This window comes from Thalassophryne amazonica, chromosome 2 (assembly GCF_902500255.1).
Source record: "Thalassophryne amazonica chromosome 2, fThaAma1.1, whole genome shotgun sequence".
Lineage (NCBI taxonomy): Eukaryota > Metazoa > Chordata > Actinopteri > Batrachoidiformes > Batrachoididae > Thalassophryne > Thalassophryne amazonica.
In genome coordinates, this window is record NC_047104.1 from 426,551 (window position 1) to 454,131 (window position 27,581).

Genomic DNA, 27,581 nt, shown 5'->3' on the forward strand with positions numbered 1-27,581 from the left:
GTTGAAACTCCCATTTCAAGGACATTTCCTCTTTGTCCTAAGACAACATGACCTCTTCAAGTATTCTTATGTATCCAAACTGATCCATGATCGCTGGATGTGATCAATAGACCCGACGCCTGGTTCTGCTGGAGGTTTCTTCCTGTTAAAAGGGAGTTTTTCCTTCCCACTGTTGCCAAGTGCTTGCTCATAGGGGTCGTTTTGACCGTTGGGGTTTTTCATAATTATTGTATGGCCTTGCCTTACAATATGGAGCGCCTTGGGGCAACTGTTTGTTGTGATTTGGCGCTATATAAAAAAAAATTGATTGATTGATTGATTGATTATCGGGGTGATCTTCCCATGTGGTGGGCTTCTCCCCAGTCTGGGTTTGAATTTATTTCTGTGATTTCCAGCAGTTTTGGAGCCCTCTCTGGTTCCGAAGTCACTTTGGTTTTGTGGGGACCACTGCAGTTTTGCTCGTGGTCCACCTTGATCCTTGGGTCAGCTTCTGACAGATGGTTTCATCTGTCAGAGGAGGTAGTGACAGAGCCAGTATGAGGTTTAAATGACCCTCCGGAGATGCCTTCAAGCTTGAGGGTAGGCCTACGTGCTTCAAGGCTGAGGATCATTTTGTCCTCAGATTTACCCTCTCTCTTAATTTGTATAGCGAAACGTTTCGTAGCAAGGTCACGCAGGTACTGTATGGGATCTCCCAGGATTCCCAGATGATGACTCGTGTTAGGGTGGAGGTTCTCAAGGAACAAGGTTTTAAAATTAAGGTCCTCTTCCATACCTGGTTCATTTTGGGTGCCGAAATAGGTACAGAGAAGCCTGTTGTAGTATTGTTGTGGTGGTTCGCGCCTGCCTTGTTTGACGGCCATAGCGGTGGCTAGGCCTGTCTGAATGGAATGATCTGAATATTCTTTTTCTAATGCTAAGCTAAGTTTAGCAAAGTCTTGTCATACCTCGGCGGGTTGACGTTCAACAACCGGCTGACCTCGTGGCTGGAAGTCTGCTTGATGAGGTAGATGTGATGTTCACCGGTAGCATGAGTGAAATCCCTGAGGTAATAGCGTATGTTGTTTAAATACGCACAGGTGTCAGGGGAGCCTCCTGGAGTTGGCTCAAAATGGTTAATGAGCTGTGCAATCTTGTCTAGTTCTCTGTCATTAAGGACTGTGGTAAAACGCATCTGAGTGGGAAGGAGAGGCGGTGTCTCTCGATACCCATGATAAGGAGGTTGGAACTCCCGAGGATGCGACATGGGTCCTGACAGGGGTTCAGGGCGCACTTCCTTGCGGTCTGTGTGGTGAACGTTTGCGTTCCACTTTTCCACATGACTTTTTGTTCAGGGTCTCCTGGTGGTTGGGAGTTCATTTGTAGTTTGCGCTTTAATGATTGCACTTCAGCATTGAGGCACTCATTTCATTCTCGAGTCTCATCTAAAAGATTTTGTATATCTGTCAGACATCTCAGCACGATTCTTCAGCTTTTCGGACTCTAAGATGTCTTCGTGCTTTCCAGCATGACTCTTCAATGTTTTAAGCTCACCATACGCCTGTTGGAGTAAATCATGAGCTTCTCCTTGTTCCAAATGCGCGGAGCTAAGTTCAATTTGTAACTCCTTAATTTCATTGTGACGTTCCTGAAGAGTTTCTTTCAGGAGTAACTTTTGGTCTTTAGCTCCAGGATCAGATGCGGTATCCGATTCATCGGGCTGATCTAGGGAAGCCTGTAGGTCTTCCAATTTTTCTTCAGCAAGGGTCAAAGACTGTTGTGTTTCTTCTAATCGCTGTCTCAGGAGTTTATTCTCCTTGCGCAATTCGGCATTTTGTTCTGTCTGCATTTTTAGAGAAAGAACTGATTTCTCCATGAGTGATTCCGCATGTTTGAGCTTCAGGGCTGGGCAATGGCTAACTTGCCCAGCACTGTAGCCAGATTTTTCTTTTCCACAGTTGCTGCTAATGACTGATGAGTTCAGACATTTCAGCAACTATGCTTTCGCGCGTGGCTTGTCGCATGTCGTGCAAGTAGCCAGGCAATATTTCGGCGGTCAGGTCGGATAAGACCTCTTCTAAAAGTTCACCTGAGTCGCTACGACCTTGGCTTTCCAGGTCGGTAGAAGTTCTTGGTTTGTTGTCACGGGGCATGGCCATGTTGGCTTTCTGGGATAACGATTAGACAGCGTCCACCAGAAACAAACAATAAAGAATTGACAACAAAATAACAAGATGAGCGATAATAAAAATATTTACAGATGATCCAGCTGTGAAAGGGATTAGTGAGTTAAACTGCAGGTGAGAACCAGCATGGGAGAATTCACACGAATGCAAAAGGAAAATGTTGAGGAGTGTTTATTCATTGTATTATGTACACACAGTAGAACTTTCTTTGTTTAGTTATTGTGATGTAAACACCAATATTCTCTGTTTAGAATTGCGATGGGTTACACTTTTGGTAAAGCTTCAGGCACTTTTCACTTAAAAGAAATCACTCCTGAAGGGGGTGTTCTTTTAATGAGGTAAGGAGTGTTATAACAATAATTTTTTTCTTTATTGTTATTAAATGATCTGATTAATCCTAATTAAATAGGATTGAAACTGTAAAGTTCATTAGCTAGTTGTGAAAACAAGATTAAATATGTGTGTACACCTTGATTAGTATCCCAGACAGTGGAATAAAAGATTAATATTTCCAATTAGAATTGGAGAAGCGACTTAAAAGAGTTAAAATAAATATTATGCAAGATAAAAACTTGATCAGAAATGTTTCAGTTAGGGACTAATAGTAGTTAGTCTTTGAAGTGGCTAGAAAGAAAAGGTTAAAAGTCGCTGGAAAAATTAGTTACCATGGCAAGAACAGCTTAGCTACGCAGCAGTCTGTGTTGCTATCCGGTTACTGTACAGGCTATTATGTGTGTAGCAGGAGCTAGGCTAACTGGTTAGGCGCATTAGCTGCGGTGAGTAGCACCTGGGTTAATTCAATGATGGGAGCCTCTGCGTTTCAGAGCGGCGTACCGGCCTGTTAGCACGCTATTGCCTCTGACATTCCAATGGCTGATTAGTGTTCATCCAAGTTAAGGGGCCGTTAGCACGGCTGTAGAAGCTATCGCATATTAGTGCTGTTAGCAGGGCCCGTATGGTCGCGCGTCGCACCAACAGCGAAATCAAGTGAACAAAATTACACTGACTGAGTAACATGCAGGTTTCATGCAGTTAGTGACCGTTAGAAGCTAGCTTGGTTAACCAAGTAATGCTTAATGAAACAAATCGTTAGGATTTTCAACACCGGCTCGTGACCGCTAAGCCGTTTGGAGCTGGCGTACTAAGATGGCACTGTTTAGATCATGTGTGTGACGTAGTACAGTTTTACTGCAGCGGCGTCAGGCTGTTGATGACATCATGACGTCGGCGCGTCGTGACGTGATTCGCACACAGAGGGGGTTTGAAGCAGGCAACGCCTCCTCTTCAAACTTTTCCACTCAACAACAATAAATTCTTAAAAACGTGCTTGTTTTTTCACAAAATGGCAGACGCAGCGGTCCTGTGAACAATCAGCACCTTTAAAACACAAGATGGTGGACACGGGGGTCCTTCTCTTGTTTCTCTCAGCTTTTGATCAGGACGTCTCCTGATCAGGGAAGCAACCACTGGCAATCCTCTGGAATGCAGGCTCAGTGTAAAATCAAAATCTCAGCTCACGCAAATCATGGCTGGACAATCAGAGCTGACTGACTCACAAGGTTTGTGACTGGTTAAGTAGCTAATTTAACTAGTCCCTTGGAGTCACGAATACAGCGATTACAATAATTGGAATCTCACAATTTTGCAATATGTATCTGGGTGAGCAGTTTAAATGTCACTGTCACCAAGGCCATCACATTGAACATGAATTTCTCCTGTGAAAATAACACAGCACTTTCTTTTTCTCTTTCTCTCTCTCCTCTCATGCACACACACACAGTTGAATAAGGACAGATTAAGTTGCTCTATACGCTTCCAACTTACTTGACTGTGTTTTCTGTATGACTCACAGAGGTTCAGACCTGATAAGTGCGGCCTCACACGGGCTTGTACCAATATATTGTAGGAACAAAGCCACAGGATGAATATAATAATGTGTTTGGAATATTGAAAATTATCACTTGTGGATAATTTTAACCTCGAAAAGGGGGCACCACCTATCGCTGCCTTAATGATCTATACAAGGTTATAATATAATTGATTTAGGGTCAGTCGATAGGAAATATTAAAATCAGTCTCAATTTCTAAGGGGTAAGTGTCGCAGGTCAGATCTGACACCCTCTGTAAAACCATACAAAAATCACAGACAAATTCACACTTTAAGATCTTTATTTAACTCTGGCAGGAGTTAAATAACAGGACATATCATAGTGAGCAATTCAATGATGACGACATTTATGAGCATGATTATAGAGGGTTTTTCAATCACGTAACCAATTGCGGCAGGACAGGTGCCGTCTCCATTCTGGATTACAAGGAGGCTGGCGCATGATAGAAAAATGAAAAGAATGTCCTGTTATTAGGATGCTTAAATCCGCGAGATAAAGCTATTTATCATGATAGATGTGTAGCAGTTGGTTCAGTGGATCCGTATCTTGTACCAGATAGTGAATTAGTGGTGATGTAACGAACTGGCCGACAGTGTCACACTGCCATATTGGTGAACTAGGAAGCTGCCGACCAGGTCAGCCTCGGCCGGCCTCCTGCAGAGCATCACAGCGGAGCTCTGAAAGCGTGAGGTCGTCTTGAAGTCCTGAGCGATTTCTCTCACCATGCGCTGGAAGGGCAGCTGCGGATCAGCAGCTCGGTGCTGGAGGACCACAATATAAATAAGCATCCATCTTGGAAGCATTCTTGTGTTATCCTCAGCAGTATTTTAGTATTCTTATATCATTTTTTTGCCAAATAAAATAAAATAAAATTCTGGGAGCAGTGGATTTCTGGTAGTGGGCGGATCTCTGTCAGCGCCACGGTGCTGTGAGGCTTCTTCACACCGACGTTAAAGCTTCTGCAATTGTAAACCAAATGCACGTAGCGTATCACAGCGGCCACCGCGTCGTAATCCAGAATGGCCGTAGGGACACAAAATGATGTGACCGATACGTCACATGAAAACTCTCTATATGACATTCAAATCATTTGTTTCGTAGCGGAAGTTCTAGGAGTTAAAACGTCCTAATTTAACAGGTATTTAATTTGGTATTTATTCACTTGAGAGAAGATTAATGATTTTGAATAGAGTTAATAAGCCACTCTGTTTATCTACGGCTACAACATAGCCCGGTCTTACTTTATGCTGGATGCCATCTGTTTCAGGCGATGCTCTGTCCACCACACAGCTTCGTCAGGGACCTAGACAAAGAGGCTCTGCCGGTCCGACCCGCTCGGTTTTGTCAGTGGCGGGGATGATTTCTGTTATTGTGCTGCAATTTCGCGGTGGCAGTTCAAGTGAATGTCTCAGCTGACCTGGATGTTTTTCTCTGCAGCACTCTGGAGTCAGAATAAAAGGTTTGAGCGTCTTTATTCTCTATCAAAAATCCAAAATTCGTCTTTCGTCGTCGTCTTTTGCGAAGTTTGGTCAAATCAAAACTCAATGCAAAAATAGCTGACTTTAGAAGAAAAATGTTCGTGGAAGGAATTTGGAGTTTGAAGAAGAAAGAGGTTTTAATTTGAAAATTCGGAAAAAGGAAGTTAAATGCGCCGGCGCGTTTAACTTGACAAAAGTTGCTGTCGAAAAAGTGATTGCAAAACAAAAGGAGTTTAAAGTAGCATGTGGCTTTTAACAAAGAGTCATAAATTTTCTTGACGGCCAGGGCTGCGTCTTTAGACTCAAGAAGCGCACGGCAAGATGCAGAAAAAATGAAGAGAGGAAAAGAGCAAGAGAAAAGAGCATGAATTCCCAGGCACGAGCTCTTTTAAAGGTTAACAAGCTCCACCCCCAAGAAATTCTGGGTAATGTAGTTCCTGGAGTTTCCTTCATCTAGTTTTATATATATAAATCAGCGTGGCCCTAAAATTCCGCTTTGAAACCAAACCAAGTCGTGTAGAATAAATCTTGTACTGGTTTACCTGGAATTATATATATATATATATATATATAATTATATATATATAAAGAAACACTAAGTAAACGTTCCCCAATGAACAGAGTATAACACATCAAATATAATACTTTAATGCATAAATAGAAAAGAGTGACATTTCCTTTCCCTTTTTTTTTTCTTTGTTACAACAATACAATGAAATTTCTTTTTAAAATGTGGTTACAATTTTGAGTCTGCATGAATCAGTCACCTGCCCTTCCCCAAATCGTCCAACAGGGGTCACTCTTGTTCCATGGTTAGATTTTGTATTTATCTGGCAGAAATGTGAAAGCGTATACTGAGTCAATTTCAACCAGAAAAAACTTTGCAATAATTAGTAGATTCAGGTAATCCTTCAGTGCGTTGTTTTCTTTGAGTCTAGTGTGTAAAACCTCTTTTTAGGACTTTTGGTGAAGAAAGTGTCTTTCTGTGGAGGTTTTTTTATGGTAACGGGGGAGCTGATACATCTGTTTTGGGGTAATGATAAGAATTCACAGCTCCGTGAGTCTTAAAATTCTGATTAGTGGTGGTGGTTTGACACAGATCCAAGCTGTGCCTGGGTTGGAGCGTCTCCTCATTGACACCTGGAGATATACCAGGCCTTGCTGTACAGAATTTAAACTTCATGGTCTCTGCTTAATGCAAGCTTAAGATATTGGTTGTTTGAGCACAGCTTTCCGCTACAGTCTGCAGTGATGCGGTCTCTGTATGGGACCGTCATGGTGAAGAGAGAGCTGAGTAGGGGGGCAAAGCTCTTGATTTATCGATCGATCTACATTCCGACCCTCACCTATGGTCATGAGATTTGGCTCATGACCGAAAGAACGAGATCGCGAGTACAAGTGGCCGAGATGAGTTTCCTCCACAGGGTGGCTGGGCGCTCCTTAGAGATAGCGTGAGGAGCTCGGTCACTCGGGAGGAGCTCGGATTCGAGCCGCTGCTCCACCACATCGAAAGGAGCCAGCTAAGGTGGCTCAGGCATCTTTTCCGGATGCCCCCTGGAGGCCTCACTGGAGGGTTTTCTGGGCACGTCCCATCGGGTGGAGGCCCCGGGAAGACCCAAGGACACACTGGAGGGACTACGGTCTCTACGGCTGGCCTGGGAACATCTCAGGGTTCCCCCAGAGGAGCTGGGGGAGGTGTGTGTGGATCAGGAGGTCTGGGCGGCTTTGCTTGAGCTGCTGCCCCCGTGACCCAAATCCAGATAAAGCGGAAGAAAATGGATGGATGGATGGATGGATGGATGGATGGATGGATGGATGGATGGATGGATGGATGGATGGATGGATGGATGGATGGATGGATGGATGATGGGGATGGATGGATGGATGCTTTCCTGAAAGAGAGTCCCAGCAAAATTCAGTTGGGATAAATGGAAAACCCCTGTTTAATCCACTACCTAGGATTCTGCCCAGGATGCCAAACGACACAGTCATTAGTTAAACAAAGATACCTTCATAATGGAGACGGAAAACTAATAGCTTTTTTCCTTCTGCGACGAGGCAACTCCAATATCACTGAAACAGGTCATTGATTAGAAAGTACATGAAGGAAGCAAAATCGAATTTAGAACATTTGCTTTGATTCAGAAGTTTCAGAGATTTTGTACCGATGATTATTTTCCAGTTTGCCGGCTGCTACGTGTAGAGATTTCTGCTTTGCTTCCTTCAATATTCCACTGTTCACTCACACTGACTTTTGACTGTCGTCTTTTCTGTTGTCGATCGGTGCAGACGTTAAAAGGTATGTTACAATTTAATTGAAAAATCAGGTGGAAAAAATTTATGCCCAAAAAAACAATGTGAAGTTTTGGCCCTTTTCTGACTGCTTCAGTTTTATGTGCAGACAAACTTCAGTATTTATTGAATATTTTTTTAGTACATGTCCAAAACATTATCAGCCATTTGAAATATTAATTTACATTAAAACTAGTTAAGAGAGCTTGAATCTTCGACTGGACTGGGTTGCTTGAACGTGAGGACATTTCGCTTCAAATCGCAGAAGCTTCCTCAGCTAAAATTCTTGCTCTGGTAGTACAGTCAGAGGCTGGGGACCTCCGACTAAGAGTCACAGCATTGCTTAACAGTGCTAAGCCTCCTCCGTCCAACATCACAGGAGAAGAACAGAAAGCTTTGTCAGCACTGCAGAAGGACAAAGCATCCTTATCCTGCCAGCAGATAAAGGCAGATGCACAGTGGTCCTGAACACATCGGACTACGAGGCCAAGATCAACAACTTGCTCAGTGACTCCAGTCTGAAGAGAGACCCCACGAGTGGCTATAAGAAGAAATCATTAGCTACCTCCAAAACCTGGAGAAAGAGGGACTCATCGACAGGCAGACATACTACAGACTGTACCCTGGTGGACGCCACTCCATGCATCTATAGACTGCCCAAATCCACAAACAGGACGTGCTACTCAGGCCTATTGTATGTAGCACAGATTCCATCACATACAATTTGGCCAAGCACCTCAAGTGGATTTTGGCTCCTCTAGTGGGTAACTCAGACCACCATGTGGAGAACACACAAGATTTTGTGAACAAGATCAAGGACCTGCAGCTGGAGGCAGATGAAACTATGGTGTCATTTGATGTGACATCGTTGTTCACCTGCATCCCCACCGCTGAGGCCATCTCAGTTGTGAGGCAGAGACTGCTGGAGGATGTGTCTCTACTTGAAAGGACCAAACTCACACCAGACCACATCTGCCAACTCTTGGAGATCTGTCTTAACACCACGTATTTCCTGTTTAGGGGGAATTACTACAGGCAGATCCATGGTTGTGCGATGGGGTCTCCGGTATCCCCCATTGTGGCCATCTGTACATGGAGCGAGTGGAGAAGACAGCCTTGACGTCTTTCACCGGGCATCTCTCCCAGTCACTGGTTCAGATATGTCGATGACACATGGGTTAAAATCAAGCAACAGGAGGTTGAGGAATTTACAGAACACATCAACTCGGTGGATTCCAATATCAAGTTCACACGTGAGGATGCCAGAAACAACCATTTAGCCTTCTGGACTGTGATGTTACGATTGGAGAGAACAGGCAGCTCCAGACAGGGGTTTTACAGAAAACCCACTCACACTGACCAATATCTGCTCTTGGTTCAAACCACCCCCCTTGAACACAACCTCGGCGTGATCAGGACTCTTCAACACAGAGCCCTAAAGGTGCCCACAACTGCAGAGGGAAGGGTTAAAGAACAATACTTGTACGGAAAGCCCTCACAGTATGTGGGTACCCACGATGGTCCCTGGACAAAGTGCAGAAGTCCCAGAAAACAAAGAGACCAGATAGACAGGAGACGGAGACAAGAAGAACAGGAGTGTCTCTCCCTTATTTAGCGGAGTAGGGTAAAAACTACAGAGGATCTTCAGACAGCACAAAATTCCAGTTTACTTTAAACCGGTTAACACCTTGAGACAGAAATTAGTTCACCATAAGGACAGGATCCCTAGTTACAAACAGAGCAATGTAGTGTATTCTATCAGATGTCAGGAAAACTGTAATGAACACTACATAGGTGAGACTAAGCAACCTTTACACAAAAGGCTATACCAGCACCACAGAGAGGGCGCAAATGGACCTCAGTCTGCAGTCATCTCCACCTGAAAGACACTAACCACACGTTTGAGGACAAGGAAGTTAAAATCTTAGCCAGAGAGAAGAAATGGTTTGAGAGAGGTGTCAAGGAAGCATTCTTTGTGAAACAGTTGAAACCCAGCCTTAACCGTGGAGGGGGTCTGAGACACGCTTTGTCCCCTGTTTACAATGGGTACTCAGGTCAAAGTAGTTTCAGTCTTTTGTTCATGGTAATGAGTCATTCACATTATCAGGAGAGTCATCAAGGGAGCCATCAGGAGAGGCTTCCGTCCCATCATTAGGATGGACAGCTGCCCTGTCATTAGGAGGGTGCTAACTAGAGCACAATAGGTGCTAATTAGAGCTATTGTTTAGTCACTAGCCTATAGCAGTCGGCCTCTCGGTAGGAGGGGTCTGGTTAGGTTTAAAAACTCCAGCTTTTGTGGCTTCTGTTTGTTCTTCTCTACAAGAGTCAAGACAGAAGTCAGACTACCAGAGCAAGAATTTAGGCTGAGGAAGCTTCTGCAATTTGAAGTGAAACATCCTCGCGTTCAAGCAACACAGTCCAATCGAAGATTCAAGCTTCTCTACTATGGAAACCACCTGGACAACTGAGAGCCTACACAGAAACATTAAAACATAATAACTCCACTTTCTGATGAGATCTCGGTGAGGCTTGAATCGAGCACTTTGAATGTTGCAGTGTTTGAAGAGGTCTGTCGTGCTTTTTTGTCACTGATGGCCACACCCTTTCTAACTAGGTGTCTGGTAGATGTCTGTCCAGCTGAAGATGATGCATTGGACAGGGTGGAGCCCGTTCCACAAAGCAAATCTCTGACTCCACCCACTAACTCAGATCCACCAGATGAAACTACGGCGACTTCAAACCAGACCGAGCCAGAGTTGCAAAAGAAAGATGTTGAGACTCCAGCTTTCCACCCTGTTACCCAACAACCTGGTCCACAAGTACCAGAGATCCCTCCCACTGCCACAGACCAGGTAAGGGCCTATTAGACAGTTCACACAAATGTCGTAGGAGCTCCTTAACAAAAACACCTATCGAGCGCACGGCATTGTCCCGACAAATGGGGCTGCAGCAGACCCAATGGGTAGCTATGTGAACCTGAACCTCCTGCTAAGATCATGAACACTCAGCCTAGTCAGTCCAGTCATGAAGTGGAAGGAGAGTGAATGTTGGTGTTCATCAGGGATGTTCTGGCTCCCATTCTTTCAGTGTTTATCTTTGCTGTTTGTTGGCAAATGGTGTGATGTCCAGCAACGTGCTCCAAGGTCATTTTGAACAGGACTTGTCCCAACTACTTTACTCAGCTGATACTGAGTGCTGGTGTGAGCATCGACAGTGCCTTGTGGAAATGTTTTGATTTGGTTCATTGTGCTGCCCTGTGGGATGTCCTGAGAAATTGTAGGATCCCCAAAAAGTTTCAGGACATCATAGTCATTCTGAACACAGCTACTGTGTGTGTGATGTGAGGACTGGAGGTAGTGTCGGACATCTTCCCAGTGACTTCATCTGGGATGAGTTCGGGCTCTTTTTAATGCTTGCATGGTCTGAGTGTTGGGTAAAGTCATGGAGTCCAGCGACTGTCTGTGTTTGTGAGGGAAGGTTAAGGACCATGATGTGATACTGAGATCTTTGTGGACTCAGTGGGCGTCCTGACTGCAGCGCTCAAGTTGAGTGAAGGTTTGTGATTGTTCTGGATCAAAACTAAGGTCCTGGCTTTCAATGACTTAACCAGATGGGTTGTTAAATCCCAATTCATTGAGGAAATTTGCTGTGATCACTAAACAATAAAATGATTGTTAAAAAATTATTAAATACAGTCTGATTATGTCAATGTCAGCTTTATTTACAGTATATAGCACATTTCAACAGCCAACGGCCTCCCAAAGTGATTTACAGTAAAACAGGCACAACAATAAAAAGAATAAAAATCAATAAAAACAAGAACAGACAAAAACAATAATACAGTGGAAAAAAAAACAGATAAAAGACCCAAAAAAGGTGGTTAAACTCAGCTAAAGGTCAAGGTGAACAAGTGAGACTTAAGCGTTTTAAAACTGGACAGGCTATTTGCAGTCCAATTTGAAAGGCAGCTCAGTCGAAAGAGTGGGAGCCGCAACCGCAAAGGCTCGATCTCCTCTAGTTTTTAGGAAGGATCAAGGAACGTCCAGAAGCATCTGATTTGCCGACATGAGGTGTCTGGAGGGCTGGTGTTATTTAATAAGGTCAGACAAGTATTCTAGGTCCAGCCCATTCAGAGACTTAAAAACAAATAAAGAATCTTAAAATTTATCCTGTCCCTAACCAGAAGCCAATGAAGGGCAGAGAGCACTAGAGTTATGGGCTCACGCTTCTTTATCCCAGTTAGAAGACGAGCTGCTGCGGTTCAGCTGTTACTGGTCAATCTCAACATACAGGGAGTTACAAGAATCTAAGCGAGATGTAATAAAAGCATGAATCACTTTTTCAAGATCTTTCTGCCTTAAGTAAGATTTAACTTTGGCTAGAAGCCTCAAATGAATTAGTGCATTTGTTATGATTAGAGGTCCAGACGGGACCAGACCGGTACAGACGATGAACTCAAATGCTGGGAGCAAAGAACAGAACTGGTTATGAATGAAAAGATATTTATTTACAATAAATAAGAAAATAAAAATGCTGCGCTGGGGGTGCCTGCAGAGTGGAGATTCAGCCCGCTTGTAGTGGTGGAAATTAGGGGGAAATTAGGTTCCCGAGCCTGTCTTGAAAGAGAACTGAAATCCTGGAGTATATGGAACTGGAGCCAGGGCCAGGTGGGAACATACAGAGCCGGGAACAGGAACTAGGAGAATGGAGGAGAGGAGAGGTGAGTGATTGCACTTGTAACACTGAAGCCTTTAACAACTGACAGTTTACAGAAGGCTTAAAACAGGAGTGTTCACAATTCTGGAAATAAGGTTCGCTGTCTAGGAAATAAGGTTTGTTGTTCAGGAATCATTCACAGTTCATGAATATCTTCAGAGGTCAGGTGCTGCACTTCTTGTGATGCAGTTCCAATTAAGCAGGACTGACTTTAGAAGCAGTTTGAAAAGTTCTCAGTGGTTCACTATCAGTGTTCATGTTATATGGCTGGGGGGGCCTGGCTGCCGGTTTGTTTCTGTTTTTTGGTTTTCCTCCCAGGTGGCGTGCGTTTGGGACTGAGTGGCTGTGTTGCTGAGGCTGTCAGGACCTCACCCTGATCACCTGCGACTCGTCAGGACTCACAGCTGTGGTGCATCTGGATGGATTGGAACATGTTGGCATTTAAGACTGGAGTGCACAGTGTGTATTTGCCAGAGACTCGACCTTGTGACCAGACGGGTGAGATCGTCGTCTCGGGAGCCATCTCATCAACAGCGGATGCTGAGAACGTCCAGGTTTGATGCACAGTCTGTGAAAGAGGAGGGGGTGAGGTTTCACGCTCGTCAGCACACTTCCTGAGGTACGTTAGATTTTGTGACTAACAGTTATACAGTCAGTAAATGTGGTGTCCCTCACACCTTATTGTATTGAGCTGTTTGTTAGTCATGTATCAGCTTCCACTGCAGTGGAGTTTTGTGAACTGGATGTTCCATGCCTGCAGGTTGGGAAGCTGATCAGTAATCAAGCCAGGAAGTGTTTGCTGTTTGTACACCTTTAAGTGTTCTGTGTGTAGAGTGTGGACTCACATAATGGTTCCTTCTTTCACAGACTCGGTTGTTGCGGCCACCTGGGGGGTGTCGGCGGGGTCCTTGGGTCCGAAACAGCTTCTGGCTCCGGCCCGTTAGCGCTGCTGGGAGCGCACCACGCCAGGCCGCACCTTTTTGTTATTATATTATCACTGTTATGTATTAAATTCAGTTAGCCTTTGTACCGTGCTCTGCTTATTTCATACTGGGTCCTTCAAACGCTGGTCGGTTCTCCGAGCTGCGTCCGACACATAACAGTTCATACAGTTCTTGGAAACATTTCTTGGAGATGCTTCTTAATCATGAACAGTCACAACAGGTGCAGCGTGAGAACGGGATGTCACAGACATGCAGGAACTTAACTGAAGCGTGGCTGAGCTACACGCTCTGTAGCTGAGAGCTGGAGAGTTCCAAAGTGACGAAGTGCAGAAGGTGGCGTGGGAGCCAGGAGCATATGCGACATGAGAGCTGCACAGGAGGGGGTCTGGAAACACCAAAAACAGCAACAAGCTTTTATACGGAAATTGGAGTTGGCCAGGGTACCCTGAGACGAGCTGTGGAAAGCTTAGACTTCATGCTGAGATTCTGGCAAGGTCAAGGTCATGGATTGCTCATAGAGAGTCAATGTGTAGAATCCAGCAATGACTGAGCTCAAAGCCGGGGTTTAAGTAACCAACTCCTGATGAGCCTCAGGTGCGAGTAGCTGACGTGCAGCAGGTGTTTCTCGGCCCTGCAGCGTGCCACCTGGAGGGAAAACAGACCAACAACACACAAGAGGAGAGAAAGGGGAGAGAGGCAGCCAAAAGGCTGGCCACAACAACATTAGCAGACCATCAACAATAAATTCTGTAATTTTATCATCTAAAAAAATGGATATTTTAAGGTTGCAGTTTATATACTGTATTTTCATTTATTTATAAAAAAATTAGACTACTTTTTTATTATTTATTTTTTGTTTTGATTAATTTTGTTTTTTTTTTTAGATTATATTGACTGAATATAAAATTGAAAGATTTTTTTGTTTGTTTGTTTTCTTAAAGGACAATACAACGGCAGCAGAAGCGGGACATGGAGGTGAGAGAATGAAATTTTTGGCAGAGCAACCTTCAGCAGGAACAAAACTTATGTCCTCTTTATGACCAATTAATTATCTGATGGAAAACTTTTATGAGATTCAGACGTTTTATTTTATTTAATTGCAAAATAAATGTGCACAAGGATCTCTGATTTGTTTTTCATTTTTATTAGATGTGGAAGCTAATTTTGTGAATGGATTTGTAGATTTGATCAAAGGTAACAGTTAAAACATCAACATTTCCAGTAAAACATCTCAATAATTAAATCATATGTAGATTTTAAAAATCCAGCGCATCAGTATGTTTATTAACTCTGTCCACACTTTTCATGTTTTTTGGATAATACTGTAGATTACTTTATTTATTCATTGCCTATACCTCCTTACTCCAATTAAGGGTTGCTGGGGGATGGTTCAGGGTCACCTGATCGAGCCCTAACTATAAGCTTTAGCAAAAAGGAAAGTTTTAAGCCTAATCTTAAAAGTAGAGAGGGTGTCTGTCTCCCTGATCCGAATTGGGAGCTGGTTCCAGAGGAGCCTGAAAGCTGAAGGCTCTGCCTCCCATTCTACTCTTACAAACCCTAGGAACTACAAGTAAGCCTGCAGTCTGAGAGCGAAGTGCTCTATTGAGGTGATATGGTACTATGAGGTCCCTAAGATAAGATGGGACCTGATTATTCAAAACCTTATAAGTAAGAAGAAGAATTTTAAATTCTATTCTAGAATTAACAGGAAGCCAATGAAGAGAGGCCAATATGGGTGAGATATGCTCTCTCCTTCTAGTCCCTGTCAGTACTCTAGCTGCAGCATTTTGAATTAACTGAAGGCTTTTCAGGGAACTTTTAGGACAACCTGATAACAATGAATTACAATAGTCCAGCCTAGAGGAAATAAATGCATGAATTAGTTTTTCAGCATCACTCTGAGACAAGACCTTTCTAATTTTAGAGATATTGCACAAATGCAAAAAAAGTAGTCCTACATATTTGTTTAATATGCGCATTGAATGACATATCCTGATCAAAAATGACTCCAAGATTTCTCACAGTGTTACCAGAGGTCAGGGTAATGCCATCCAGAGTAAGGATCTGGTTAGACACCATGTTTCTAAGATTTGTGGGGCCAAGTACAATAACTTCAGTTTTATCTGAGTTTAAAAGCAGGAAATTAGAGGTCATCCAAGTCTTTATGTCTGTAAGACAATCCTGCAGTTTAGCTAATTGGTGTGTGTCCTCTGGCTTCATGGATAGATAAAGCTGAGTATCATCTACGTAACAATGAAAATTTAAGCAATGCTGTCTAATAATACTGCCTAAGGGAAGCATGTATAAAGTGAATAAAATTGGTCCTAGCACAGAACCTTGTGGAACTCCATAATTAACCTTAGTCTGTGAAGAAGATTCCCCATTTACATGAACAAATTGTAATCTATTAGATGAATATGATTCAAACCACTGCAACGCAGTGCCTTTAATACCTATGGCATGCTCTAATCTCTGTAATAAAATTTTATGGTCAACAGTATCAAAAGCAGCACTGAGGTCTAACATAACAAGCACAGAGATCTGTCCACTGTCTGAGGCCATAAGAAGATCATTTGTAACCTTCACTAATGCTCTTTCTGTACTATGATGAATTCTATACCCTGACTGAAACTCTTCAAATAGACCATTCCTCTGCAGATGATCAGTTAGCTGTTTTACAACTACCCTTTCAAGAATTTTTGAGAGAAAAGGAAGGTTGGAGATTGGCCTATAATTAGCTAAGGTAGCTGGGTCAAGTGATGGCTTTTTAAGTACTGGTTTAATTACTGCCACGTTAAAAGCCTGTGGTACATAGCCAACTAATAAAGACAGATTGATCATATTTAAGATCGAAGCATTAATTAATGGTAGGGCTTCCTTGAGCAGCCTGGTAGGAATGGGGTCTAATAGACATGTTGATGGTGTGGAGGAAGTAACTAATGAAAATAACTCAGACAGAACAATCGGAGAGAAAGAGTCTAACCAAATACCGGCATCACTGAAAGCAGCCAAAGAGAACGATATGTCTTTGGGATGGTTATGAGTAATTTTTTCTCTAATAGTTACAATTTTATTAGCAAAAAAAGTCATGAAGTCATTACTAGTTAAAGTTAAAAGAAGACTTGGCTCAATAGAGCTCTGACTCTTTGTCAGCCTGGCTACAGTGCTGAAAAGAAACCTGGGGTTGTTCTTATTTTCTTCAATTAGTGATGAATAGTAAGATGTCCTAGCTTTACGGAGGGCTTTTTTATAGAGCAACAGACTCTTTTTCCAGGCTAAGTGAAGATCTTCTAAATTAGCGAGACGCCATTTCCTCTCCAACTTACGGGTTATCTGCTTTAAGCTGCGAGTTTGTGAGTTATACCACGGACTCAGGCACTTCTGATTTAAGGCTCTCTTTTTCAGAGGAGCTACAGCATCCAAAGTTGTCCTCAATGAGGATATAAAACTATTGACGAGATAATCTATCTCACTCACAGAGTTTAGGTAGCTACTCTGCACTGTATTGGTATATGGCATTGGAGAACATAAAGGAATCATATCCTTAAACCTAGTTACAGCGCTTTCTGAAAGACTTCTACTGTAATGAAACTTATTCCCCACTGATGGGTAGTCCATCAGAGTAAATGTAAATGTTATTAAGAAATGATCAGACAGAAGGGAGTTTTCAGGGAATACTGTTAAGTCTTCAATTTCCATACCATAAGTCAGAACAAGATCTAAGATATGATTAAAGTGGTGGGTGGACTCATTTACATTTTGAGCAAAGCCAATCGAGTCTAACAATAGATTTAATGCAGTGTTGAGGCTGTCATTCTCAGCATCTGTGTGGATGTTAAAATCGCCCACTATAATTATCTTATCTGAGCTAAACACTAAGTCAGACAAAAGGTCCGAAAATTCACAGAGAAACTCACAGTATCGACCAGGAGGACGATAGATAACAACAAATAAAACTGGTTTTTGGGACTTCCAATTTGGATGGACAAGACTAAGAGTCAAGCTTTCAAATGAATTAAACCTCTGTCTGGGTTTTTGATTAATTAATAAGCTGGAGTGGAAGATTGCTGCTAATCCTCCCCCTCGGCCCATGCTACGAGCATTCTGACAGTTAGTGTGACTCGGGGGTGTTGACTCATTTAAACTAACATATTCATCCTGCTGTAACCAGGTTTCTGTAAGGCAGAATAAATCAATATTCTCTACGGGGATGGGGTAATGAGGGGATGGCAGGGGGAGAGAAGCTGCAGAGAGGTGTGTAAGACTACAACTCTGCTTCCTGGTCCCAACCCTGGATAGTCACGGTTTGGAGGATTTAAGAAAATTGGCCAGATTTCTAGAAATGAGAGCTGCTCCATCCAAAGTGGGATGGATGCCGTCTCTCCTAACAAGACCAGGTTTTCCCCAGAAGCTTTGCCAATTATCTATGAAGCCCACCTCATTTTTTGGACACCACTCAGACAGCCAGCAATTCATGGAGAACATGCGGCTAAACATGTCACTCCCGGTCCGATTGGGGAGGGGCCCAGAGAAAACTACAGAGTCCGACATTGTTTTTGCAAAGTTACACACTGATTCAATGTTAATTTTAGTGACCTCCGATTGGCGGAACCGGGTGTCATTACTGCCGACGTGAATTACAATCTTACCAAATTTACGCTTAGCCTTAGCCAGCAGTTTCAAATTTCCTTCAATGTCGCCTGCTCTGGCCCCCGGAAGACAATTGACTATGGTTGCTGGTGTCGCTAACTTCACATTTCTCAAAACAGAGTCGCCAATAACCAGAGTTTGATCCTCTGCGGGTGTGTCGTCGAGTGGGGAAAAACGGTTAGAAATGTGAACGGGTTGGCGGTGTACACGGGGCTTCTGTTTAGAACTACTATATACTATATATACTATATTTGTCTAATAGATTACAATTTGTTCATGTAAATGGGGAATCTTCTTGACAGACTAAAGTTACCATATCACCCCAATAGAGTGCTTCGCTTTCAGACTGCAGGCTTACTTGTAGTTCCTAGGGTTTGTAAGAGTAGAATGGGAGGCAGAGCCTTCAGCTTTCAGGTTCCTCTCCTGTGGAACCAGCTCCCAATTCAGATCAGGGAGACAGACACCCTCTCTACTTTTAAGATTAGGCTTAAAACTTTCCTTTTTGCTAAAGCTTATAGTTAGGGCTGGATCGGGTGACCCTGAACCATCCCTTAGTTATGCTGCTATAGACGTAGACTGCTGGGGGGTTCCCATGATGCACTGTTTCTTTCTCTTTTTGCTCTGTATGCACCACTCTGCATTTAATCATTAGTGATCGATCTCTGCTCCCCTCCACAGCATGTCTTTTTCCTGGTTCTCTCCCTCAGCCCCAACCAGTCCCAGCAGAAGACTGCCCCTCCCTGAGCCTGGTTCTGCTGGAGGTTTCTTCCTGTTAAAAGGGAGTTTTTCCTTCCCACTGTAGCCAAGTGCTTGCTCACAGGGGGTCGTTTTGACCGTTGGGGTTTTACATAATTATTGTATGGCCTTGCCTTACAATATAAAGCGCCTTGGGGCAACTGTTTGTTGTGATTTGGCGCTATATAAAAAAAAATTGATTGATTGATTGAACTACGCTTCCTCCTCACAGTCACCCAGTCGGCCTGCTTTCCTGGCTGCTCGGGATCTGCCAGAGGGAAACTAACGGCGACTAAGCTACCTTGGTCCGCACCGACTACAGGGGCCTGGCTAGCTGTAGAATTTTCCATGGTGCAGAGCCGAGTCTCCAATTCACCCAGCCTGGCCTCCAAAGCTACGAATAAGCTACACTTATTACAAGTACCATTACTGCTAAAGGAGGCCGGGGAATAACTAAACATTTCATACCCAGAGCAGAAAAGTGCAGGAGAGACAGGAGAAGCCGCCATGCTAAACCGGCTAAGAGCTAGTAGCTGCGCTAAGCTAGCGGATTCCTAAAAACACACAAAGTGAATAATGTGTAAATAATTTAGAGGTGATTCAGCAGAGGGAGTGCTTTAGTTAAGGCACGTGAAGATTACACTGTGAAACAAATCATTATCTAGTTAACTAGATCAATCTAACTGCACAGATTAAACAGCTAACAGATACAGCAAAACACTGCTGTGCTCCGGAACAGGAAGTGATACAATACCGCAGTGAGAGCCAACCACCATTAGAGGCCAGTATTACCCTTAATGTATCCAAAAACAAAAAACTAATTTATAAGGGGGATGTCTTTATGCATAAAAATATGGCATAACTGCGGCGAATATATATGTATGTAGCTTTGCAGATATAGCTACTGATTCACTGTGCCCCGTGATTCATCCTGCCCCGGTTTCCCCTAGGTCAGAACCCACAGAGCTAAAGTCAAGATGGGTCTGGGAACCCTCCCCAAGAAGTGGTTCTGATCTCCAAGAAGACAAGAATATGAGAAATCAACTCTTTTTAATTTCATTGCCATTTCAATTACATCTTAACACTTTTAAAAAAAATTCTAAATGAAATATGTTTTGCTTCTATTCCCATCTAAAATTATGTGAAGTTTCATCTTTACCAAGTAAACAGCAACAAACTCTACCATGGGCCGAACCTTCAGCACATGTCCCATCAAAACACAAACCTCCGAGATCAAGCAACAGACCACAGAGGACAAAGATAAAATAACACCATAGACCAAGTGTAAAGTTAACAATTTAACACACCACAGTGGACGCACACAAAATAAAAGACCAACACACTCAGGTTTACAGTAGTGTTCAAAATACAGTGCGTCCAGAAAGTTTTCACAGCGCTTCACCTTTTTCCACATTTTGTGATGTTACAGCCTTATTCCAAAATGGATCAAATTCATTTTTCCTCAAAATTTTACATACAATACCCCATAATTACAATGATAGATTTTTGCGAATTTATTAAATAACAACAACAACAACAAAAAGACTAAGAAGTCTTTGCCATGAAGCTCAAAACTGAGCTCAGGTGCCTCCTGTTTCCACTGATCATCGATGAGATGTTTCTACAGCTTAATTGGAGTCCACCTGGGGTAAATTCAGTTGATTGGACATGATTTGGATAGAGAGACACCTGTCTACATATAAGGTCCCACAGTTGACAGAGCACAAACCAAGCATGAAGTCAAAGAATTGTTTGTTGACCTCTGAGACAGGATTGTCTGGAGGCACCAGTCTAGGGAAGGGTACAGAAACATTTCTGCTGCTTTGAATGTCCCAATGAGCACAGTGGCCTCCAGCATCTGTAAACGGAAGAAGCTCAGATCCACCAGGACTCTTCCTAGAACTGGCCGCCCGTCTAAACTAAGCGAACGGGGGAGAAGGACCTTAGTCAGGGAGGTGACCAAGAACCTGATGGAACCAGCATTCCTCTGTGGAGAGAGGAGAACCTTCCAGAAGGACAACTATCTCTGGAGCAATCCACCAATCAGGCCTGTGTGGTAGAGTGTCCAGACAGAAGCCACTCCTTAGTAAAAGGCACATGGCAGCACACCTGGAGTTTGACAAAAGGCACCTGAAGGACTCTCAGACCAGGAGAAACAAATTTCTCGGGTCTGATGAGACAAAGATTGAACTCTTTGGCATCATGTTTGGAGGAAGCCAGGCACCATCCCTACAGTGAAGCATGGTGGTGGCAGCATCATGCTGTGGGGATGTTTTTCAGCAGCAGGAACTGTGAGACTAGTCAGGATTGAGGGAAAGATGAATGCAGCAATGTACAGAGACATCCTGGATGAAAACCTGCTCCAGAGTGCTCTTGACCTCAGACTGGGGCGACGGTTCATCTTTCAGCAGGACAATGACCCTAAACACACAGCCAAGATATCAAAGGAGTGTCTTCAGGACAACTCTGTGAATGTCCTTGAGTGGCCCAGCCAGAGCCCAGACCTGAATCTGATTGAACATCTCTGGAGAGATCTGAAAATGGCTGTGCACCAACGCTCCCCATCCAATCTGATGGAGCTTGAGAGGTGCTGCAAAGAGGAATGGACCAAATTCAATTTCAATTTATTTTCATTTATATAGTGCCAAATCACATCAGAGTTGCCTCAAGGTGCTTCACACAAGTAAGGTCTAACCTTACTAACCCCCAGAGCAGCAGTGGTAAGAAAAAACTCCCTCTGAGGAAGAAGTCTTAAGCAGACCAGACTCAAAGGGATGACCCTCTGCTTGGGCCATGCTACAGAAAAACTGCACAAAGATAGGTGTACCAAGCTTGTGGCATCATATTCAAGAAGACTTGAGCTGGAACTGCTGCCAAAGTTGCATCAACAAAGTATTGAACAAAGGCTGTGAATACTTATGGCATGTGATTTCTTAGGTTTTTATTTTTAATAAATTTGCAGAAATTAAAAAAAAAAATCCCACGTTGTAATTATGGGGTATTGAATATTAGGCTGTTCAAAAAATATCTGTCTGTATTTTTCTTTATAAAGTCAAACATATAAGTGAATAATGCTTGAAGAGTTCTCTTTCCTGTGAATGACTGAACTAATATTTAGTTGTATAGCCAGTTTCTGAGAACTGCTTCACATCTGTGTTTCATGGAGTTGACCAACTTTTGTCCCCTGTGAACAGGTTTTTCAGTCCAGGTCCTTTGGACTACAGTCCACAGTTCCTCTGCATTTCTTGGTTTTCCCTCAGAAACGATATTTTTGATGTCACCATACAGGTTTTCTGTTGGATTAAGATCCTGAGATTGGACTGGGCACTCCATATTGTTAATCTTGCTGGTGTTTGGGGTTGTTGTCTTGTTGAAACTCCCATTTCAAGGACATTTCCTCTTTGTCCTAAGACAACATGACCTCTTCAAGTATTCTTATGTATCCAAACTGATCCATGATCGCTGGTATGTGATCAATAGACCCGACACCACAGTATGAGAAACATCCCCATATCATGATGCTCCACCAGGTTTCACTGTCTTCACAGTGGACTGTGGTTTGAATTCATTTCTGGGGAGCTGACTGTCTGTGACCTCGAGACCCAAAAAGAACAATCTTTCTTTCATCAGACTACAGAATATTGCTCTGTTTGTCTTCAGTCCAGTCAGTGTGGTCTTTGTCAAACCTCTTCAGCACATGCATTTTTTTTCCACAGTGGGACTTTGTGGGGTCTCTTGTCCATAGTTTGTCTTCACATATATGTCTTCTAATTGTTCCAGGTCTCACAGGTACATTCAGACCTCCTCTGATCCCCCTGGAGCTGATCATTGTCTGAATCTTTGTCATACTAGCTGTTCTTTGAGCCATTTGAATGGTGGCTTACTGTTTTCTTCCACCTCTTTCTGCCTTGTTTCCATTCTAAACCATTTCAGATCATTTTCTGCTCTTCTTTATATGTTTTCTACTCTCTGACTAACTTTTTAATCAAAGTACGCTGTTCGCAAGAACAATGTCTGGAACACCTAATTTTACTCAGATTGTCAGAGACAAAAACAGAAATGAACAAACATTTACTGTCTTCATCCTTAAATATGTTCTACTTGTGAGGGTGGAAGAACAGTCGTGGGAAAGAAAAATACACATACTGATATTTTTGAACAGTGTTTATGGAAATAAAACCTATTTTAAGGAATTTGAGCTTTACTCACTTTTTTAAGCATAATATTATTTTGAACACAACCATTTGTAGACCTGAATTCCCGTCTGTGTACTTGGACAAGACATTTCATCTCATCTGCAGTGTTTCAATCCACTGTGACAGACTGACGCCATGTCCTGCCCTGGCTCCAGCCCCCCTGTGACCCTTGATTGGAGTAAGGAGGTATAAAAAATGAACAAGTGGTCATCTCAGTCCACCCATGGGTGTCACCCTTGGCTGGGGAATTAACCTGCAATGGGCTGAGGTCCATCATGCTGTGGACTTTGGGGATAAGTACCTGTACCATCTGAGGTCTTTGCCTTTATTGGACTTATTCTAGTTCCATCATCTAACTTACAAACTTATCACAGTATGGTGGCTGAAAATACAATTAAACACCAAAGACAAAGTTCTAACATGTAAGTTAACAACTTCTGTGAAGGTGTACAAAAAAAAAAAACAGGAAAGTCTAAGTTCACACTGTACTACAGTAGATACTGTTATGTTGGGACGCAGGTTAGAGGAGCGAACCAGCGTCTGACAAGGACCCAGCGCTAAAGAAACAGAGAGCGGTTCCAAAGAACATAACAGATTTATTTCAAGTGCAAATATAAACAAAAAGTGAATTAACAGCCTGGCGGGCTGGAGGATGACGTGTTCTTCCTAGCGCCCAAGGGATTGGAGCCCGACAGTTCTGGACCCAGAAATTCCCGCCGGCACCCCCCAGGTGGTTAATGAATCGGACAGCGCCTGTTAAGGATGAGAGGCGAGATAAGTCAACACTGTTCACACAAATACTGTTTAGGGTTCACACCATCAGCAAACACATTCAGGTTCTAATTCAGACTCAAATTACAGAAACAGCTCTCACAGCCCGAGGAGGACCATCAATCCGCACGCCACGGCTGTGAAGAGCGACTTTACACAATTATCAGAGTAGCTCAAATATAGCTGTGTACAAAACGCCAAATTACTATTGTTAATTACTCAAAGTCATTCACAGCTTTAGTTACCTCTGAAGTGTGCTGATGGAGCATGTCCCTCACCCTTCTCCTTAACAGGCACGGTGCGTCAAACCTGGAGCGATCCTCAGCGTCACAATGTTAGACAAACAATCGTCACACAGCAGCAACACGGTTGAGTCCCCAGCACCTTACACAGAGCAGTCATGGCTTAAATGTAGTACATCATTAGGATATCTACTTCAGCTGGAAGTCCTTTGGAACTGCACGTGAACTGCTGATCAGGATATCCACTTCAGCTGGTAGTCCTTTAACTCTGCACATGAACTGCTCATCAGGTGCATCCACTTCAGCTGGTAGTGCTTTAGCTCTACACGTGAACTGCCCATCAGGTACATCCTCTTCAGCTGGTAGTCCTCTAGATCTGCACATGAACTGCTCATCAGGTGCATGGGGTTGGCATGATGACAGTGGAGGGTGAGAGATGCTTCATCCATCATCACAGCCTCAGACACGCCCCCCACAAACCACCCGAAGTATACACAAAACACACAAACAGTATCTTGGCCAGCCAAACCCCCCCAACACACAACAGATACACATAAAATAAAATGCTCATGATAAACTTCCAATGTCTAAGTTGATAAGACACCACAACAGATAAAGGATACATGAAAAAACAAAGCTCCACCATTGTTTTCTCACTGAAACTCTACAGAGCCTTGTCCCATTCGTTTGTGCACGTGTGCCTTTGTTAGCTTCCTGCCATGTGTGAACATGTCTGCTTCGTGCTGACATCACATCATCTGTTAAAACAACAAAAATAACAAGCTGGTAGTTAATTGTCTAAGGGCCCCGTCACACTTAGCACGAATGAGCGTGAATGAGGCTGAATCAGCCCGAATGGGAAAAACAGCCAGAATGTGAGCAGCAGTCGTATGGGACAGACGTTTGCACAGCCGTGTACAAATACCCAGAATGTGTGTCAAAGCTGTCTCAAATGATTCACACATATTTGGAGTGCAGCAGCTCACGAATCCAGGTCACCTACCCAGAGTGCAGTTCCAATGTGAATGCCCTCACTCTCTCTCTCCCGTACCCACCAGATAATCACCTGTTTGGCATCGGCACACGTGTAGGAAAGCAATCACCTGTTTATGAGCGCACACGCAGCTGAGCACACGTGTTCCAGCCTTACTCACGTGCAGCGGTTCAGTCAGTGTCCTGACCATCCACACACACACACACACAGAGCGTGGTGTGTGGATAAACCAGTCACACACGTGCAGCACTTCGATCAGCTGTTCTCCCACCCGGACTGAAAGGAGATCCCTGGAGGCCATGCATCGCTGTATTACATTACTGATGCATATGTAATGATGACTGACACATATCTGTCAAAAGAGGGAATGAATAAAAGTACAAAGATGATCGAGTGTTTGCCCATCTGCTCCCCTCCTGCGTCTTTCAGTCTAGCCTGGCAGCAGGCTGGCTAGCGTGCACCGAGCAGGTCCATCTAGAGTCGTTCCAAAGGTGACTATTTATTCTATTCATACTGTGATGGATTGATTCCGTTCACTGTTTCCCCAGTTCGATTGCAGCTCGACAGTGGTGTGCATGTGACCACATTCGTGCTGGATGCACAATTGCACCCACAAATGCTGTCCGAGGTTTTGGAATGCAACTTGACTTGGTCTGACTGTCGTGCGGCATTTTGACATATTTGGACGGTCGAGACATTTGACCAGGAGCTGACGTGCTTGAACAATTCGTACAGACCACCGAACGCAGTCCGAATGCTATGGATTGCATAAGAATTGCTGTGGAAATATTTTGACTACAGTCACATTCCATTATGGCCGTGACTCGACTGCTATTCGATTACCAGAAGCGCGACACGATTGTGGAGTGCATGTGCTTTGGCCACATGAATGTGCCGAATGCTGTACAAGGTGTTCGAGTGCGGCTCAAATTTGCACGACTGTCATTAGAATCCTCATGCATATGGCATTCAGGCTCATTCATGCTCTAGTGTGACAGGGGTATAACATGGGGAAGAAGCTGACTTTGAATAGAATAGTATACAAATAATGAATGATTATGAGTTCAACGGTACAAATATTTCATGAGGTGAAAGATGAAATGTTCCATTCAACGAGGCGAAATATTCATTCCATTGAAAGAATGAAAAACATTATTATTATTATTCATTATTTGTTTTATATAACAGTTAAAATAGATCCTTGTCATTTGACATTTTATTAATTTGTAAACAACAGAAAAGGGACTTACATTTTACACTCCAACACGAACTTTAAACAGGAGTCCAAAATTGTTCTCAGTTAACTGGCAAAAAACAATCCTGATGATGTAGTCCATGATGCTGTGCACTGACTTCGTGGACAGACTGCCATTTGCTTTCCTCACTCCAGCGAACAATCACGTCAGACATTTGTCCGGCTTTTCATCCTAACTTGATCCTCTTGAGCCCAACAGCTTGTCGTGCCTCCTGACGGCTTATGGCGTAGTGTGTGTGTGTGTGTGTGTGTGTGTGTGTGTGTGTGTGTGTGTGTGTGTGTGTGTGTGTGTGTGTGTGTGTGTGTGTGTGTGTTAGAAGAATTAGCAGCATCAATTAGCTACTTCAAATCATCGTCTGTCAGCAAAACAAACTCCGCATTTTTAGCTAAATGCCGTTCCCTCTTGTGTGTGCTTGTGCAGTGTGAGTGGGTGGTGGACACAGAGTGCAATGGTACAAAATGTATGGAATCAAATTTGCATGCTAAATGCAACGCAACACAAATGGGATGAATAATCCATGTCACGTTACATACAAAGCACCAATCAAAGGACAAGGATCCACTCAGCTGTTATATAAAATAGAATAGAATAGAATGCCCTTGTCATTATACACAGTGTATGAGATTGGGGAGAGCTTCTCCTTTTTCAGTGCAAACAGATAAAGTAAAAAAAAAAAAAAAACAGTATAAATAGTTGTAAGTATAAAATCCTACAGGACAGTGCAATGAAAATCTCTATGTACAACCCCAGTTCCAATGAAGTTGGGAACATTGTGTAAAATGTAAATAAAAACAGAGTACAATGATTTGCAAATCCTCTTCAGTCTATATTCAATTGAATACGCCATATAGACAATATATTTAATGCTCAAACTGATAAACGTTATTGTTTTTGTGCAAATATTTTCTCATTTTGAAATGGATGCCTGCAACACGTTTCAAAAAAGCTGTGACGGGGCAACAAAAGACTGGGAAAGTTGATGAATGCTCAAAGAACACCAGTTTGGAAACAGGTGAGTGTCATGATTGGGTATAAAAGGAGCATCCCCAAAAGGCTCAGCCGTTCACAAGCAAAAATGGGGTGAGGATCACCACTTTGTGAACAACTGCGTGAAAAAAATAGTCCAACAGTTTAAGAACAATATTTCTCAACGTTCAATTGCAAGGAATTTAGGGATTCCATCATCTACAGTCCATAATATAATCAGAAGATTCAGAGAATCTGGAGAACTTTCTACACATAAGCGCCGAAAA

General features: G+C 43.1%; 1 protein-coding gene across 1 annotated transcript in view; it reads left to right on the plus strand.

The window, feature by feature from the left end:
• Window positions 1-7,802: 7,802 nt before the first annotated feature.
• The window catches only part of LOC117501418 (cyclic nucleotide-gated cation channel beta-1-like), a 185,988-nt gene continuing 166,209 nt past the window's right edge, over window positions 7,803-27,581 (plus strand). Inside the window, exons 1-3 of the mRNA XM_034160302.1 lie at window positions 7,803-7,831; window positions 10,439-10,676; window positions 14,426-14,459. The gene's annotated coding sequence lies outside the window, so the exon portion shown is untranslated. The remainder of the gene's footprint in view (window positions 7,832-10,438; window positions 10,677-14,425; window positions 14,460-27,581) is intronic.